Genomic DNA, 19012 nt, shown 5'->3' on the forward strand with positions numbered 1-19012 from the left:
ATGATCTGATTTTACCAATACTATCAAGTAACGAGGATCTCAAGCACAAACCTCGTCAATTCTATTATCCCTTTTGAGGACTGGTAAGGACAGATCTTGAAAAATACAAACAATAGATAGTTGTAATAAACCATGACATGGAACATCATGGACCTCTCAAGAACTGTGGTTGGGTCAACCTAAACCATGGATTAAACAGCAAGCAAGTGCCTGTCAATGATCCAAGAAGCCCTTATCACACATGCCTGTTGCCATGTTCGACAATTAGGCTTTAAAGTTTCTCGATACCAGTTTAAGTCATATTCTACAAATAAGACAATACTGTTTAGTGTCAGTTTACACAAAATTATACCAACAAGATTGTGTTGTGTAATCCTTTGGGCCCCTTTTTGTTTTAGGGGGGAGCAAGGTGCTATCAATAAATCCCCCTGGGACAATGTTTCCCTAGAAAAAGTACAAAAACAACCTTGTACGGATTTCCAAAAGAAAACTAAATAATAAAGAGGAAGTCTATTATAGGTGAATAACTAGTCAAGACATCTTTAGTGCTATTCCACGTGCATTTGACATAGAAAGAAAGTGCCAAAATCCTAGGTCTTGAGGAAAGCATCTTTCCTCAATAGTCTTTGAACCACCTTGTATCCTTTCTCATCTCCCATGGAGAGTGACAACCTTTGTGCAAATCTTGGAGTCTATAGTGGATATGTCCAATAGACCTATAGATGGCTACATTTGGTAGTCCAAATATAGCAAGCAATGATGGTAGCTACGAGCTCACATCTATAATATTTCCCTTGAGTACATTCAAGAGCTGCCTTGGGACAAGATAGCCATGACTTTTGTGTACATTCTCATATCCATAGGCTAGGCCTCTATTCTTGACCCACACAACCATTCCCTATGTGATAGTAATCAATCTTTGGTTAGTCATGAAACACCATCCTAAAGGCTCTTCTTCATATCTCTTGATCCCTTGATGAATCCCAAATATAGTGTCTTTGTGTCTCCTTTGGCTTTCCACATCTAACACAAGGATATGGTCTCTCCCAAAACCAAGTCAAGTATGAACCACTAGACTCTTGTATGCTAATAACCACAAAAAGAGTAAAATTTTTTAACACCTAAAGCTATCTTTCAATCTCTTCTAGAACTTTACAAGGATAAGTAGTAAGACACACATACCACATAAAGCATTACTTTTATCTTGCTCATCTTGATCCTCCTCAATCTAGCATTGTATCCAAAGAAAGTGCAATCCACTGTGCATGTCTCAAGGTTTAGGTCTAAACACCAAGTCCTTTTTTGGGAATTGCTCCCTCATTGTATAAACTATCTATGAAGAGAACATCCCCAAAGATAAGTGTGTCCTCTCTCCAATGTCATGGCCTCTCTCTATCTTGAGTAGATGGGTGAAGAGATGAGACAAACTCATCTTTTCTTCAACCATGGCCTTGTCAATCAAGAGAAATCCTATACATATTGATCTTTGAACCCAAATAATGGCCACAATAAATCTAACCTCAAAACCATTTGTTAGCCACTATCATCCTCTTTGCTTGAGAGAGTTTTGATGTGCATTAACATAGAAGCTTTTGATTGATGCTCAAAACTAAGAGTGCTAGTTGATGTTCTAAGGTGATTTTAATGTCCACATATGACAACCATGGTACCTTATTGAAGTGCTAATGGGGACCCGAATGATATTTTCATGTGGCCTTTGATTCGTTTGTTGATTTTCAAACCCAATTTCTGTAAGATTTGTGCCAATTGATAAGAGCACTTAATGCTCTATAGAAAATCTCCATCATAGCTACAAAGACCTCGAAGTTATCCCCATCCAAGTAAACAATCGTGTCTTTTGCAAACCCTATATGCAAAGCTCCCCAAACTATGGGATGGGCAACCTAATGCCACATATATTGGTAAATCTATATAGCCCTTAGAAGAGAGTTAATGCACACTCCTACAAATAGAAAAAGTAGAGATGTAAGGGAGTAGCCTTGCCTCATTGACCTCTAAATGCTTTGCCTCCTCTAAAACCACCCATGCAAACTTGGCTATGATTTGAGCAATATAGGGTTTTATACCTTTGATTGACTACTTTGGAAACTCGTACTTAGCATGGTGCTCTCCAAAAAATCCCAATCAATTCTATCATGAGCCTTCTTAAAGTGAAGAAGTAACATAATGAGATGTCTATTGAAGCATGCAAGAGGTGTGGATTATTGGAAGATAAAAGTATTGTCTAAGATACTTTTGATGTTTGGCATGAGAAGAGATAATTTAACATTGACCGTCGTAGCACAGTTGTTATATATTGTTCCAAGATCAATCTCCATTGAGTTTTCTTTGATCCCTCTACATTGCCTTTCGAGATGAGGTAAATCAATCCCTTGGATAGTTTGTCTAGCATATCTCATGGTGCCATAATGTCTTGAAATGATGTAAGAAGTTTAGTGCTAACCAATTCACATTGCTCAAGAAGAAGATCATGTCCAATCCATCAGCCTCAGGCATTGCCCTAAAGGCTTAAGGGGTCCATCAAATGTCTAATTATACCCTAAGTTGCCACTCTCTTGATACTTTGCGACATAGTCTATCTTAGATTCTAGAGGTCTAGACATAGAGCCTTTTTAAACAAGAAGGTACAAGAATTTGTGGTCACTTGCCCAACCTCCTAAGGCTCTTGGAATAAGCATCCATTTTCTCTCTTGGGCCTCCTAACACCCTCTTTGGAGTATCCAAGGCCTATAGTGGGGGGAAAAAATCCTTATTTGCCGTATCCCTTACTTGTGTCTCGAAGGAAGCCCTCATAGGATGCTTACATGTTGATCTTGCTTTTTTCATAACATCTATCTCTACTTTGGAGCTATGAATCTTCTCAACTAGCCACTTGTATCCTAGGCACCTCTTCTTGTCTCTTGAAGTGTTCCCGATTAATCTAGTAGCAACCGCCTCCCCCCCTCCCCCCTTCTCTCTCTCTCTCTCTCTCTCTCTCTCTCTCTCTCTCTCTCTCTCTCTCTCTCTCTCTCTCTCTCTCTCTCTCTCTCTCTCTCTCTCTCTCTCTCTCTCTCTCTCTCTCTTCAAGAGGCCCTCTCTATTGCTTCATGTTGCCTCTCTAAAAATAGACTCGATCTCCTCTAAGCATTCATCCAAATCCCTAGCTACTCTGCATCTAAAAGGGAAAGGCCCAATAAGTCAAACATTGCCTAAGCAACAACTTTCCACCACTCAAATATCCTCTCTGGTGAGAGGTGGTGCTCTAGTAGGATAAGAAAATCCATTGACTTCCAACTAGCGATGTGTAAAAATATTGTCCCATGAGGCTTGGGGGGAGAGAAAAAGAAACATCTTACTAGAAAAAGAACATTAGCATTACTTTACATTCAATTATTTGAACATTCAACCATTAAGGAATTTGAATCTTAGTTTTTTCATAGAAGTTGGAAAAGAAGTTGGCATAAAGAAGAGTAAGTATCCTAATACCAAATGTGAAGGCCTTTCCTTGGGTAGTAGGCCATAAAGGTAGTAATAATGTATCACATCTTATTCTAATAATGTATCATATCTAATCGAGAAGTGCCTTAAGGAGAATAAAAAAGGGAACCTTTATATACAAATATTTTCCACTCTTACTAACTTACACAAGCAACACCTAAACAAATATCACATTATCTCTAAAGCATGAGAAAATGTTATCCATTATCCTTTATTACCTATTTAATAGCTCCAAGTGATCACAATGTGTATTGCTTATGTGGGTAATCTTAGGCGCACTTCTTTCTTATCAAGATAATGTCCAAAATGAATTAGAAAGATCATTTCACCTTGATTTAACTTTGATTTCTAAAGTTGACTGTCCTTGTTACACCGAGAAATTCATGGACAAGCACACTTGTAGAAACACGGTTTTATAGGATCCACTTTAGGCTAAACAAATTGTGGTTTGGATCCACCACTTTGTGCTTAACAAAACTTGGGTCGTCCATTTGATTTTGACTAATTGAATGATCATGGTTTGGTCTTCCAAAATAAGGCTTTATTTCTTAGATGGTACATAACATATTTGAAAAGTCCACTATTTTTTTTAAAAAAAGTTCCCATTATGGTTGCCTTTTTTGTAAAGTTGTGATCATGGTGAAAATCAAAGTGCCACATCAATTAACACTTCAACTTTGACAATCACAATAACATTGTCAATGACCACAATTGGAGAATAAGATACACACATTTATGTTCAATAGTGTGTTAAGTTCTTTTGACATGATGACTTGATGCTATAAAGGCGGTCTTTAATTACTTGACCATGATAACTTTTCATCACTAAATGTGTGTGTGTGTGTGTGGGATACAAAGGTGGTATTGAATCGCTCAAACATGATAACCTTTCATGAATCTCTCTCTCTCTCTCTCTCTCTCTCTCTCTCTCTCTCTCTCTCTCTCTCTCTCTCTCTCTCTCATGTATTTAAAAATATGGCAAAGCCATATGCCAAAGGAAAGGAGCATGCTTGAGAAAAAATTATTTGCCTTACACATAGTCAACTTCTCTCTCTCTCTCTCTCTCTCTCTCTCTCTCTCTCTCTCTCTCTCTCTCTCTCTCTCTCTCTTTGTGCATCTAAAAAGGAAGGTAAGGTCCTATACATGTAGTGTGGATACAAAGAGGATGCTCCACTTCCTTTTGCTAAAGCTTGAAGAGTAGGAAAAATACATTAAAAAATGCACTTTCATGCTTAGATTCCAAGATGAGGAGGAGAGGATTACCTTCATGACAAAGAAGGCTATACTATGAGGGCTCCCAAGAGACCCTATCTACATAAAAAATGGCCTCATTGAAATGAAAGTAGAGCATCACCTTGCCAATATGCCTAGAATAACTAAAGTTAGGAAATAATGTAGTTTACATGGACAATTGAGTAATCATTGATGGCAAGGCATTCAAATAGGGACTCACAACCTATGAGGAGATACTTCATGGATAATAATGACACTATGGAATGGTTCACTCTAGATACTCTAGAGAGGATGGATGAGGTGATGGATTTGATTAGCATTATAGAGAAACACCAAAAGTTGAAGAGGGGCCGCGTAGAGTGAATGAATATACCTGATAGTCCATCTATAGAGGCAACATGAGATATCAAGGCACCAGATGATTGTTAGGAGAGTGGAAATATTGATCAAATAGGAGCTATATGACCATATCTACAATGGTCTCACCCAGTTTGAGTACACTGCTCTCCTAGGGACATTCACCTCCCAACTCACTTCCATCCTACACTTAGTTGCCCTCTAGAGCTTTCCATACTCCACACATTGTGATACAACCCACCTTGGAGTATGCCCCAAAATCAAGGCTATATTGATGAGTGTAGAGAGCTATATAGACACCTCCAAAGGGTTCAACACCATAGCTTTAATGACTACAATTAGTGGAATACAATGTGTAAGGGCATATCTAGGTTACAACTCGCTCTTCAATGATATCTATCACTCTAGGAGAAAAATGCATTGGCAAAGTCTTCTCTTCACGAATGGAGAATATAAAGGGATTCTCCACATTCAACATAATAGCACCTTCATGCTCAATAGTCCTTGTTTTAGAGAATCAAGCTCTTAATGCAAAGGCTTGTGCACCAAAAGCATCAACATCACGATTTTCTCCAAGTCGAAGAAAAGTGGGAAAGTAGAAACCCTCAGATCAAGTGTACGAGAGACGTCATTAGTTGATGTTTGATCCCTTCACTCTTGCAATAGGTCTTCAAACTCCTTTGAGTTGAACTCACTGCAATCATTTATTTGGAATCTCTTCTCGTCATCACAATGATCCACATGAAATCAAAAGATCTCCCCAAGATTTGTGTAGGCATCTTACCACACAAGCCGGCCTACACCAACTCTAGAGGAGCCTTGCCTCTATTCTTTCTTTCTTGTCAAAATGCTCTTCTTTGTTGGTTGCCCATTATACAAGCTTCACAGAGTTCCTTCATTTCAATTATTGCAAGTAGGTGAGCGACTATAACTTCCTTTTGCATCTCCTTTAACATTGCAAATCCGATATGACCAAATCTTTCATGGTAAACTTTACGTGTACCCACTAGAGCAATGGTTGCAAGAGCACTTAGCTCATATATGTTGTTTCTCCTTTTTCCTTTACCAATAACTTTGAAAATATACTCAATAATTTTAACACTCGTCTTGACAAATCTCATTTCATGGCCATGATCAACTTTGGAGGAAATTAACAACAAATTTCTCTTAGTCTCTAGAACATAAAACACATTTGAAAGCTTTTTGACCCACCACTTGCAAAAACAACAAAGAAAATAGTACTTATGCCAATAGCAAGGCAATTTGTATTATTTCTAGCTATCACAATAATGGGTTCTTATAGAGATTCATAGGGTTGTATAGACTTTTTTGTTGGCCATGTGATGTGAGGCATCGCTATCCAATGCCCATGAGCCTATGATAGATGCTTCTTGGGATGAAGAGAACACTTCCTCACCAGTGGTCATGAATGATTCTAGCTTTACTTCAGCAATGTTAGTGGCTGTCTCCCTCCTTTTACTTTTCAAAGTACCATTCTATTTATATGCCTATTCCATATTCTTTTTTCTTATAGTAGAAGCTCTCTCCTTGAAATGCCTTCTTACCATAATTCTTCTTTTTCTCACCATTGTTTTTGGTAGAGGAACCACCTTTGCCTTTGGTGAAGCTTTTCTCTCAACGGTGTGACTTTGGAAGAACTCTTATTGATTCAAGAGCCTCAACCATATTGGCTATGCTATCTCTCACTTAGCTATAACCCTGTTTCTCTATCCAATCTAGCACTCATCAAAAAGTGATGTATTTACATAAAAACAACATCTTCGACTATTTTGAAGGGGTTTTCATAAATCTACAACCTTGGCTTGTTGACATGTTTGTTTGCTTTGATTTGAGTACCCTGATGATCCTATGTTGAGTTTCTATGTGAAATTTATGGTCGAAATAGTTGCGGCCAAGCATAGAGAAAAATGAATATAGGAAAAGCAAACAACAAGATGAAGTGAAGGATTTGAGATGGAGCTTCCTCTATGCTTCAATGGAGATGTAGTAGGTTGAGAGAGAAGAGAGAAGACACAACATGTATGGGTACAGTGAGCTGCACCTCTTTAAGTTTTTTAGATAGATATATGAAACATAGTACAATACCCATAAAGGTTATGTTCACTCGTGTAGGGTGCAGGCATGATGACCCTTTATTCCCAACAACCTCCCACCTAAAGGCAACATGCTTGAAGGTAGAAGAAATAATAAGCTAAGTCTAGGTATATACAAAGCTAAAAACACCTTTACCTATCCAACTCCCATCATCTAGTTGCAAAAGGTCTATAGGGTTATCGTTTGTATGCACCTTGAAAAGCCCAATGCTCTATTTGTCAAGTACATCCCTGAGAAAGTGATACTTCAACTATGTATGCTCTGTCTTTGCATGGAAGACATGATTTTTTGCTAGCATGATAGCACTCTGACTATCACAATGGAGGACAAGAACCTCTGTAATGCCAAGCTCTCCCACCAGACGTGAAAGCCATAAAGCCTCTTTGCATGCCTCACTGGTGGTAGCCACATACTCTACCTCTGTAGTAGACAATGTGACACACTTCTACATCATGGATATCCAAGAGACTGATCCCCTTGTGAAGGTGAATACATATCATGGAGTAGACTTCTTATAGTCAAAATGACTAGCATAGTTTGCATCCGTAAAGCCAATGACACATGCCTTCTGCTTTCCAAAGTAGATGCACAGATCCTTTGTGCCCTTAAGATATCTCATGATACCCGTCACCACTTCTCAATGCTTTTTGTGAGGATGTGCCATGTGCCCTTAAGATATCTCATGATACCACTTCTCAATGCTTTTTGCTAGGATGTGCCATGTACGTACTAACCACTCCCATTGCAAATGCTATTTTAGGACATGTAGCAACCATAGCATACATCAAGCTACCAATAGCTGAGGCATACGGAATCTTGGCCATTTCAACCTTTTCATCATCAGATATAGGGTTGTCCTCTATGTTGAGATGACAAGCTCAATACATGCGGACATTGATGATGGACCGCCTGGTTAGATGGGTCCACACGTCTACACTTAGCACGTCAGTGGTCATTATGACTCTCACATGGCCATTGACTCATTACTTATTATATTCAGGTTGTTACACCTATTTACAGCTGGCATAGTTATAGCGCCAGTCGACTAGTGTAGTCGGTTATGCATTGTTTGACTTAGTAGGCCACTTTCATTTTATGTTGTATCTTATCTATACTTTGTGTACATTGTAAAAGTGTGTGGAAGAAGAAGAAGAAATCAGCAAAAAAACGTTTTGGCCTCCATCTCTCTTCTTGTCTCTTAAGTGAGCTTCTCCTTATGCATTCCGTGTGTGTTCGACGCAGCATCTTGAGCAACTCCCCCCCAGCACGCGATTCTTGACATGGTATCAGAGCCGCGCCACTGAGAGAGGCTGATTTCGAAGGCTGAATTGAAGGAGAAGAAGCAAGGATCGAGCAAGCAAGCTACGGGTAAGAATCTCTCCCATTCTTCCACTCCTTCTCTTGGATAGTGCCTGTGGAGGCACCGGAAGCAGGGCAGAGCAAAAATCTCAAATTGCAGTGAGATTTGGTGTGCGTAAAGAGCACTATGTATTCTACGAATAAGCCCCTTAAGGCTTGCCCGCAGAGATTTTGGGCATCTGAGGCCGTTTCAGGGCCCGTTTTGGAGCCACAAGGTTGCGGACAGCAATTTCAGGGTACACTGTGACTTCGACTGTATTGACTGAACGTGGGTGCGCAGGTTACAGATTTTAGATCTGTAAGTTCAAAGGTATTTACCAGTGAGTAAACACAAGGTTTATCTGCAAACAGGTTGCAGATTGAGGTATTGTTGAGCAGACAGTGAAAAAGGCTGTCTGGTGTATTGTTGTGCACTACAGGTCGAGGGTTGTAGAAGTTTTGCTTGTTGTTTGGTATTATTCTTGTGATAATGGCAGAGAATAGTGGAAGCTCCATCATTGAGAAGCTCGACAAGAACAACTACCCTTCATGGAAGTTCCGTGTCACGAACTTCCTTATTGGAAAAGGCCTCTACGAGTTTGTTTCACGTGAAGAAAAGGAGCCGGAGGTGAGTGATCCTCCAACTGTAGAAGAGACAAAGGCACGAAAGGAATGGAATGCAAAAGACAAGAAGGTCATGTATTGGTTGTCTGCAGTAATTGACAATAATATGTTGGGACACATTAGAAATGCAGAGAATGCATATGCAGCTTGGACCATACTTGAAAGTACGTTTTCTGTAAATACAAAGGCACGAAAGATTCAACTCAAGCAAGAGTTGAATACATTGAAGAAAGGGAAGATGTCTATTAATGAGTATGCATTGAAGGTAATGAGCATTGCAGATGCCTTGGCAGCAATTGATGCAATGCCCGATGATGATGATTTAGTGTCGTCTACCTTGGGTGGACTTAACAATGAAAGGGCTTGGAAGTCTTTTGTAACTTCCGTATATGTCAGAAAGCCATTTCCAGATTTCGATGAGTTGGTCTCCCTTATGATCACTGAAGAGATCAACATGCGGAGTGAGATATCTGAAAGAAGCGGTGAACAGGTCCAAGCTTTCTGCTCCAGTTCAGGAAGGGGACATGGCAGGTTCTCTTCAAGAGGCCATGGTACAGGACGTGGTAGTGACAACCAGCAAAATAGATTGAATCAACAATTTGGCGATATGCAGGTTTCAGGAGGTCGTGGTAACTTTAGAGGCAGGGGGAGCTTTAGAGGTAGAGGTGGATGGCAGAACAGAGGTTCTAACAACTCTAATATTGTGTGCCACTACTGTGGCAAAACAGGTCATATTGCAGCCCAATGTTATGCTAAGAAAGATGATATCCGTAGTGGTAAGTTACAGCAAGGAAACTATGCATCGTCTTCACGACAGAATGAAGACAAAAATGAACGCCTGTTTGTTATGCAGCATATGCTGAATGCTGTTACAGGAAAGAGAGCACATGATGATGTTTGGTATGTTGATTCAGGTGCATCCAATCATATGACCAGCCATGCAGAATGGTTTGGAGAGATGCAAAATTTGCAAAATGCAGGTTATGTACAGACGGGTGATGACTCATGCCACCCAATTTCACACATTGGAAAAGTTCCCTTGTCCTTGCATGATGGTAAGACAAAGAGTCTTTCAGATGTATAACATGTGCCATCTATTACAAAGAACTTGGTGTCAGTCGGTCAAATGGTAGAGCAAGGACTGCAAGTCAGATTTAATGCAAAGGGTTGCTTTGTAGAAAACTTCAATGACAAGTGCAAGTTGGTAGCAAAGGGAAGTAGAGTTGGACGTATGTTTACTCTAGATGCTGGAATTCCTACTATGAATGCTGCTATGTATGCCAAAGGAAAAGGTATTGTTGCAGATATTGAAATTTGGCACAAACGCATTGGACATGCAAATGTACAAAGGCTGAAATTAATACAGTCCAAAGGGTTGGTTACAAGTTTGCCTACATTTAAAGTTGCAAAATTTCATAAGGTATGCGAAGCATGTCAGTTTGGTAAGCAGGCAAGACAACCCTTTTCACATGACAGAGATGTAAGCAGAAATATCCTTGACGTTGTGCATACGGACATTTGGGGGCCTACACAAAATGTATCTCTTGGAGGTAGTTCATACTTTGTCACATTCATTGATGATTATTCTAGAAAGCTGTGGGTATATTTTATGAAGGAAAAGAGTGAAGCGTTTGAGCACTTTAGAACCTTCAAGGCTGCAGTTGAAAGAGAAACCGGCTTGAAAGTAAAGTGCTTGAGGTCAGATGGAGGGGGAGAGTACCTCTCAAATGAGTTCAGTGATTTTCTGAGGTCTCATGGGATAAAGAGACAGTTCACATTGAGGGCTGAAATGATGAACGGGTTGCCTCTTACCCATCCAACCTCCAATCCTCACTAAGAGAACTAAAGAGGGGCACCACCTAGCCAGAGGGAGGATGGGCTAGGACATCCATTTTCTCAAAGAGAATCAAGAGAACCAAGACACAAATTTACAAGAGAGAATATATGTACTAGACACCATATTGAAATATAAGAGAGAGAGATGAGAGGAGAGGGAGACAAGAGGAGAAGAGGTAGAAGAAGCTTGCCATTATGCTAGATGGAATGAGAAGATGAGAAGAGAGGGAGATAATAGGAGAAGAGGTAGAAGAAGCTTGCCTTATGCTACATAATAAAAGAACTCACTCATAGCTTCCCTCAAAGAGATGAGGGTATTCTAGAATGCTCTCATGGACTTGTCATTGTCCTCCTTCATTCTCCATGGGCTCTTTATATAGCCTCCATGAGGGATTAGATTAATCTAATCCTCTTGATTAACATAATCCTAGATGATGTATGGCATCTTTGAAAACATGGAGAGTAGTGGATGGGACAAGTCCCCTTCCTTGATCATCATGCAAGAAGCCAAGGGTGGTGGTAGACAAAATAGAGAAATGGAGCTAGATTACAAGAGGTGGGTGCCCAAAGCACATTATTATAATATATTTACAAGAAGGATAGAGTGGAAAGTTGGTGTGGTGAAAGAGAGAAGAAAATTGCATGTAGCCAGCAGTCTGCGCCTTGTAACTTCAAATCCGTGAGGAATTTGAAAAAAGTTTCTTCTGCAACTTTGTAGACCAGGTCGAAACCGATCGGACTCGCGAAAATTTTCTTGAAATTCGCTTTTTTTTAGGAGTTATTGGGATTATAAAAAAGGGCTTCCAAAAGCTGCTTTGACTTTAGTATCCCATATGTATATAAATATATATAAGCATGTGACAAAAGGGGTCCATGCTTGTAAGCTTTTGTGCAAGATCCAAATGACACCATGATGTGGATATTGACTTGTGTGCAAGGGTGAGGTGTCCTCTAATGATGGTGATAGATTCCAAATCTTAGTGATGCAGACGGGGCCCATGTGTAGTTGGAGGCTAGTCCTTTGAAAAAACTATGCATTCACTCAACTTCTAGGTGTAATCCATTTTCATCTTTACTAAGATAAGCATCCCTTTTACCCTTTACATTGACATGCCTCCTAAGAACTTGTTCCCCCCATTTGCTAGAGTTATCGTAATCGAGAAGCAATGTAGCATACCTAGTGCTTGAAGAGTAAACCCAGAGTGATATGGTAGGCTCTTGATAGGGGCTTTTGGCCAAAATTTTGTGGTAATAATCCGGGTTGTAAAAAACCCGGATCAACATGTAGGTATACCCCACAGCAAAATGGGGTTGCAAAAAGGAAAAACAGGCATATTGCAGAAGTTGCACGTGCCTTGATGGCTGAAAAGAATATGCCTAAGCATTTTTGGTCTGAGGCTGTTCATACTACTGTTTATATTATGAACAGAACCCCCACAGCTGCAGTTCATGGTATGACCCCCGAAGAATGTTTTACAGGTAAGAAGCTTGATGTCTCACACTTGAAAGTGTTTGGCTGCATTGCATATGTTCATGTGCCAGATGAGTTGCGGAAGAAACTAGATCCAAAGGCTGAAAAGTGTGTCTTTATTGGATACTCTTTAGAGCAGAAAGGGTATCACTGCTACAACCCTATCACACGTAAGTTCAGAGTGAGCAGAGATGTCATCTTTGATGAAATGAGCAGTTGGTATGCATCTAGTGGTGATGCATTGGATGATGATGATGATCATGGCACTCATGTGCAGGCTGAAAAGCAAGAATCACGGACTCTTAGTGGACCAGAGACATCATCTGGTAGTCCTTGGTCTGGGAGACTAAGGAGTACCTCTACATCTTCAAGTGCATCTAGTAGCACTACAGGTAAAGACAAAGGAAAGAATAAAGTGTCAGATGGCATTGATGCAGTTCTTGATGGAGACTCCAGTGGCTCAGAGAGCTTGGATGATGAGCTTGGCATTCCTTCAGTGAGGACTCCAGGTGTGCAGAGAGCACGCGTCAATGCAAAGACTTCATTGAGTGATCCAGTGGTACGCAGGTCTAGCAGGGTAAGATACCCTGTTAAAAGATTTAGTTTTGAAGGTTATGCAGCTCACATTATGCTTATATGGTGAAATTAATTGAGGATGTTGAGCCCACATATTTTCAGGAGGCTGTTGGTCATGCTAATTGGGATGCAGCAATGGATGAGGAGATGGCTGCATTAGAGGCCAATAAGACTTGGGATCTAGTATCATTGCCAAAGGGAAAGAAAGCTATTGGATGTAAGTGGGTTTATAAGATTAAGCACAATGCAGATGGTTCTATTAGCAGGTACAAAGCTAGGCTAGTTGCAAAAGGCTATGCCCAGACATATGGCATAGATTATGATGAAACCTTCAGTCCAGTTGCTAGGATGGTAACTGTCAGATGTGTGATTGCTTTGGCAGCAGCCAAAGGTTGGAGGTTGCAGCAAATGGATGTGAAGAATGCCTTCTTGCATGGTGATTTGCAGGAAGAAGTGTATATGGATCAGCCAGCAGGTTATGAGGATTTAAAGCATCCCACATATGTGTGCAAGTTGAAGAAGGCACTCTATGGGCTCAAGCAAGCACCTACAGCATGGTCTGACAAGATTAGAGAGTATCTTGTCAATATTGGTTTTTATGTTTCTGATGTTGATCACTCACTTTATGTGAGAAAGGGAGATGCAGGTTTGGTCATCATAGTCATCTATGTGGATGACTTGATTATTACAGGTGATAGTGATAGTGGGATTGCAGAAGTCAAGGACTTTTTGAAGAAGAAGTTTGAGATGAAGGATTTAGGTGAGCTAAGGTACTTCCTTGGAATTGAGGTGATCAGATGTGATGATGGTATATGGTTGTCCCAAAGACAGTATGGCTTGGATATGTTGTCCAAGTATGGTATGACAGCATGCAAACCACTTTCAGTTCCGTTGGAGCAGAATGTAAAGTTGAGTACTGATGTTGGAGATGAGATAGAAGACCCTACTATGTTCAGGAGGATAGTGGGGAGTTTGATCTACATGACCATTACAAGGCCAGACTTGAGCTACGCTGTTGGACTTGTGAGTCAGTTTATGCAAGTACCTAGAAAGCCACACTTGGATGCAGTCAGATGCATATTGAGATATGTGAAATCCACATTACATTATGGACTTTTCTATGAGGTAGGTACAGATGTACAGGTGTTTGGATACACAGATGCAGATTGGGCTGGTAGTATGTCTGATAGAAGATCTACCAGCGGATACATGTTCTCTCTTGGTAGTGCAGTAGTTGCTTGGAGCAGCAAAAAGCAATCTACAGTTGCTTTGTCTAGTATAGAGGTGTTGTTGTTGCAGCATGTGAGGTAGTATGGCTGCAAAAGTTATTGGCTGATTTGGATGTGCAGGTGGAAGGTCCAGTTTTCATTTATTGTGACAACATGAGCAGTATACAGTTGGCTAGGAACCCTGTGTTCCATGCCAGGACAAAACATATTGAGGTACACTACCACTTTGTGAGAGAGAAGGTACTAGCAGGTGAGATTGACTTGGTGTATATCAGCACACAGGATCAAATAGCTGACATCTTCACGAAAGCATTGGGTACAGAGAAGCTTCAAAAGTTTCGAAGCTTACTTGGAGTTGCAGAGATGCAGTTGAGCTTGAGGGGGAGTTTTGAGATGACAAGCTCAACACATGCGGACATTGATGATGGACCGCCTGGTTAGATGGGTCCACACGTCTACACTTAGCACGTCGGTGGTCATTATGACTCTCACATGGCCACTGACTCATTACTTATTATATTCAGGTTGTTACACCTATTTACAGCTGGCATAGTTATAGCGCCAGTCGACTAGTGTAGTCGGTTATGCATTGTTTGACTTAGTATGCCACTTTTATTTTATGTTGTATCTTATCTATACTTTGTGTACATTGTAAAAGTGTGTGGAAGAAGAAGAAGAAATCAGCAAGAAAACGTTTTGGCCTCCATCTCTCTTCTTGTCTCTTGAGTGAGCTTCTCTTTATGCATTCTGTGTGTGTTCGACGCAGCATCTTGAGCAACTCCCCCCACCACGCGATTCTTGACACTCTACACAATTGAGTTTCACATATGGAGGCAATGGTACACCAATCACCCCCCCCCCCCCCCCCCCCCCCCCCCATATTGAAATGCTGTGAAATATTGGAGATATACTCTTGCTATGACAAATAGAGAAGACCCTTTGATCTATCCCTAAGTATACGCATTCCAAGAATATGATTTGCCTCACCAAGATCCTTCATGTCAAAACTATTGTGTAGGCTTTGTTTCAATGTATCCAAAGCATGAACATCCCTCCCTGCAACAATCAACATGTCATCCACATATAAAGCCACAAGAATAAGGCTACCGTCTATTGCCTTCTTGGTGTATAAGCAGTGATCCACTTGGATCCTATCAAACCCTTGAGACTACATGAATGTATCAGACTTATGATACCATTTTCGTGGTGCCTATTTAAGTCCATACAAACTCCTGTTGAGTTTATATACCATCTTTTCTTTTCCCTTTGCAACAAAACCCTCAAGTTGCTGCATATAGATAGCCTCATGTAGATTACCATGTAAGAAAGTAATCTTTACATCCATCTGTACGAGTTCCATATCCTGGGATGCAACCAAACCAAATATGGTCCACAAAGTAGTCATTTTAACTACAGGAGAGAAGATTTTATCAAAATCAATCCCATGATCCTGCTTATACTCCTTTGCAACAAGACATGCTTTGTACTTTGGCGAGGAACTAGAAGTGACTTTCATCTTATAAACCCATTTTCATGGTAGTACTTTCTGCCCTTTAGGAAAATGGACCAAATCCCAAGTGTCATTCTTCTCTAGAGATTTTGTCTCTAACAGCATAGCCTTTTGCCATTTCTTGCTATCTTATATATCCATTGCTTCCTTGAAGCATGACAATTCAAGACATTTTGTCACCATAACATAATCAGGAGCATACTGAGTACCAAGAACAGACCTATTTGGTTGTCTTGATATTTGGGTCGACCTACGGACCGAAGGTTTAGGGTTTGTAGAGGCTGTTGGACCTCCAAATCTACATTTACAGCTTGCTGTCCAAAAAATTCAGCATGTTGTCATGCCAATTCTAGGCGGCTGTCCTAATTGCAGGTTTTCTTGTTGAGACTGTGATATATCATGGGGAACTCTTGCTGATCATTTTCAACATCATTCCCTCCCTACATTTTAAAGGTTATTTACAACAAGTATTTGTTGCTATCCAATGGGCATTGTTTGTTATCCTATAGGGATCTCTTCTCGCGGAATACAACCCTTTTGACCTCCTCTGTCTTTTTGGGTTGTCTATGCATGCGTTCTTCTTGGAAGATAACATCATTGTTGCGTACAACTTTCATTTTCACAAGATCCCATAATCTATACCCCATTTCACCCTTGTCACCATATCCTAGGAAAATGCATTTTTCGCTCCAGTTTGTTGCATTCTCCCTTGTGAATGTGCACAAATTCCTTGTAATAGACAAACACTCTCAAATAAGTATATGAAGGTGGCTTGCCTAACCACATTTTTTGAGGGACTCTCCCCCCCCAAAGACTTGTTCGGTGTGACTGATATATCAAGTGTATGGATGTCATAATAGCCTCTACCCAAAATCCATAAGGTATTGCAATATGAGATAGCATAATATGGACCTCGTCCTAAATGGTCCCGTTCATACACTTTGCAATGGCATTTTGGGGAGGTTTATCCCTTAAATATCACAAAAGTCTTGAAAGACTGTATACACATATTCCCCACCATTGTCAAAGTAAATACATTTTAATGTCTTACTAGTCATATTTTCAGCAAATGCCATCAATTTCTTGAATTTATCCAAGGCCTCGTCTTTTACAATAGATAGGATACACCCATACTTTGCATGTAGCATCATGAACAAAAGTGATAAGTACTTATTTTCCCCTAGAGACAACCTTGGCATTTGACATGCATCTAAATGTACCAATTCTAAAGGAGAAAATTTCAACAAACGAGACTTTTTATATGATGTTTGAGCAAGTTTACCATAGACACAATGATCACAATGGTCACAATCAACACGCCTCAAACATGGTAAATAACCTAGACAAAAAAGCACTTTCATTTCCATTCGACACATGTGTCCCAACCGGTCATGCCACAAAGAAACACTTGTTGGCTGCTCAATTATGGCGATTATATAGTCATGCACACTAGATACATGCAATGAATACAGAGTATCACTCTTAGAGCCTCTAACAATGATTCTACATCCCTTAGATATCTTCCATTTGCCATCCCCAAAAGTAGTGTGATAGCCTTCGTCAACTCTAGGTGCCTTGTGCTTATCAAGCTCTTCTTGAGCTAGGGTACATGCCTCACATGATGCAAGGTGAATACTAAACCATGTTGAAATTCCAATTTCACAATGCCAATCCCTACAATATCACATGCATAGGTATCCCCCAAGTGAACAACACCATGTTTGCCACCACTGTATCCAAAGAATCACTCATGGTGTGGCGTTACATGGAATGAATCACGTGAATCAAGAATCCAAGCATTCATGTCATCATCGGAATTTGCAATTAGAGAAAACTGTGCACTAAAAGAAGAAGCAAAGAGGACATCACTGCCACAGTCACTCTCATGACTAACTACATTGACTTCCTCTATTTTGACATTGCTTTTCTTTGCAGGTTGGCTATCCTTTTTCTCATCCTTGCTATAAAAATCTTTTTACCCTTGCTCTTCTCTTTCTTACACTTATAGAAGTCATGCTCAAAGTGTCATTTCTTGCCACAATAATGGTACTCTACATCTTTCCCATGAGACTTGCTACGTCCTTTATTTTTAGATTTTCCCTTCTACGGGATGTGCCTCTAGTATGCAATGCACTTGAAGATTGCTGGTTGCATTATTCTGTCTATTCAACTCTTCCATAAGCAAAGAGCTCTCCACATCTGAGTACATTATCATGGCATCAGAGTTACTCATGGTTGTCCTCCTGAATGTATCCTAGCTTTTAAGCAAAGTGCATAGTAGGCAAGTGGCTTTGAACTCACCATCAATGTTAAACTTCAAAGCAACCATCTAGCTGAAAACCAAACCTTACTAGTAGCATTCTTTTGAGCATACAACTCTTCAAGTCTAGTCCACATGGCATAGGCAAAATCCAACTTCTCTATGTTGAACAACAAAGAGTTTGAAGCTGAAAGCTCTATTGTAGAGCGTGCAAGATCATCCAGATCTTCCCAATCCTCTTTCTCTATGTTTGCTAGCCATACTCCCTTTGTCTTAATGGGATTTACCTATTTCTTATGCACCAATATATTGTAGCACTGCTTTTGCCATATGGCAAAGTTGTGTGCACCCTCAAGCTTCTTGATGTGCGAAAGGTTGCTACTACCACTACTAGAAACCATGATTATTGTCCAAAGATGACTCAAATGTCACCAAATATAAGCTCAATCTGTCATGCAAATGAGAAGATGAAAGATAAGTACCAACAAGCAATATTTCTAAAATCTTTGGCTTAGTACCATCTATTGATCATGTCCAAGCATAGCCATGCATATGGGCTCAAAACCATACATTAGTACATCACCAAATAGCATTTGATAGCATTTGATAGCATTATGGATAGCTTCTTTGCATGTAAGACCTACTATCCACAATATACAACATATAAAATCTTTGCAAAAACTAATATATTTCAGCCCAAAATTGAGGCACAAAGCATATGCAATCACTATCCAAGAATATGCCAATGATTTAGTACCAAATCAATACCCCCGAAGGCACCAATAGGAAGCATAAATTTGTACCAAATGCTCCCCAAAAATTATAACATCAAAATATAACCATTCGGGCACCAAAAGGAGCATGCCATTGATCATGAGGCATTAAAGACAAGTGTTGCCTTGTTATTTTAGATTGTATAATATGATTCACAGCTTAAGGACTAAATGTAATTAGCTCCAATCCAA

The sequence above is a fragment of the Lygodium microphyllum genome, chromosome 12, assembly GCF_053477565.2.
Source record: "Lygodium microphyllum isolate KBCC chromosome 12, Lygodium_microphyllum_v1.1.10, whole genome shotgun sequence".
Lineage (NCBI taxonomy): Eukaryota > Viridiplantae > Streptophyta > Polypodiopsida > Schizaeales > Lygodiaceae > Lygodium > Lygodium microphyllum.